Below are 1801 nucleotides of genomic sequence, written 5' to 3' on the forward strand. Positions count from 1 at the left end.
GTAATCGGGATGTCGACCCGACTGCAACTTCGCACAGCCGTTGAAGAGGAGTGGACTAACATTCGACAGGCCACAATCAACAACCTGATCAACTCTATGCGAAGGAGATGTGTTGCACTGTGTGAGGCAAATAGTAGTCACACCAGGACCACCTGTGCAATACCCATGCTGTCTGATAAGCATCTTGATACATATATATATATATATATATATATATATATATATATATATATGTATGGAGGAACATTGGATAATCTAGGTGACGTTACTGTCTTTTGTCACAGACCATGAAGCTGAAATCTGGGATTCTGGGATCAAAATCCACATTGAATTGGATATCATCTCCTTCAATAAAGTAAACTTTGTGAGCTCATACTCTCTATCTCTCTCAACACTTAAATAAGCTTTAAATAAATTAAAGATAAAGAGGTCCTGATCTGTGGTTTCCTCTTATACCACACTGAGGCTGAGGGGAGGAGGGCCTGTGGTGTTCTCGCTGCTGTTTTGGAAGACCCATACTATTTTGAATAGTTGCTGTCATGATATTGAGGGATAGTTGAGGAGATTTGTGGTACTGTGTGGCTGGAGTCTGTGGCTCATTATAACCATTATCTCTAACCTGATTAGGTGGCTGACAAAAAGAAGAAGGTCTGAAGAAGCACATGTGTCTTCGTTGGATCTGTACTGGGATTCAAAGTCTATTTGTATTAGTGGTGTGTTTACATCAAGGATTCGCATGCGTCTACATTTTTTTTAGTGTAATTGATAGCTTCGCAACCCAGTGAATATTTAAATTGTTATTGAAATAAGTGAAAATATGTTACAGGGTATATCTCATTAATTTAGTCAATACACAGACATAAAGGGAAAAAAGTTTGCCAGTGTTATGTGTCTTTATAAACTCAATATCGAACCATGAAATGAAAACTAGAATGTGATTCACTCTGTAACAGCTTACCTTTTCCCGATAATACAAGACATTGTCCTCCTCTTCTCTGTTTGAGTTTTGTATTTCAAACTCCAATCTTCCGTCATTGTTTTAAGATAAAGTAGTATGATTTTTGACTCTCACATATTCATTTATTTACAGATTCAGCCCTGAAAATCTTTTTTGATGCTGTGGTGATGTTCGGTCAAGAGACAACACTTGTAGATAAAGAGGTCCTGATCTGTGGTTTCCTCTTATACCACACTGAGACTCAGGGGAGGAGGGCCTGTGGTGTTCTCTCCCACAGATTTGGAAGACCCATACTATTTTGAATGGTTGCTGTCATAATATTGAGGGATAGTTGAGGAGATTTGTGGTACTGTATGGCTGGAGTCTGTGGCTCATTATAACTATTATCTCTAACCTGATTAGGTGGCTGACAGAATGAAGAAGGTCTGAAGAAGCACATGTGTTTTCGTTGGATCTGCATAGGGATTCTAAGTCTATGTGTGTTAATGGTGTGTTCATATCAAAGATTTGCATGCATCTATATTGTTTTTTAGTGTAATTGATAGCTTCGCAACCCAGTGAATATTTAAATTGTTATTGAAATAAGTGAAAATATGTTACAGGTTATATCTCAGTCAATACACAAACAAAAAGGTTTACCAGTGTTATGTGTCTCTCTTGGGTCCTCCACCCTGTCTTGTAAGCAGGAAACCTTCCTCCTTCACACTGTTTCACTGTGCTTTTACAACTTTCCCACATTCTTTGTGTGCACCCTATACACTTGCCACCCACTGTGGAAAAACCACGCGCAAGTGGAATTAAAAATACCCTGTCAGGTTGAAGCAGTGGCATTTCCTTTATCAG

This window comes from Micropterus dolomieu, linkage group LG05 (genome assembly GCF_021292245.1).
Source record: "Micropterus dolomieu isolate WLL.071019.BEF.003 ecotype Adirondacks linkage group LG05, ASM2129224v1, whole genome shotgun sequence".
Lineage (NCBI taxonomy): Eukaryota > Metazoa > Chordata > Actinopteri > Centrarchiformes > Centrarchidae > Micropterus > Micropterus dolomieu.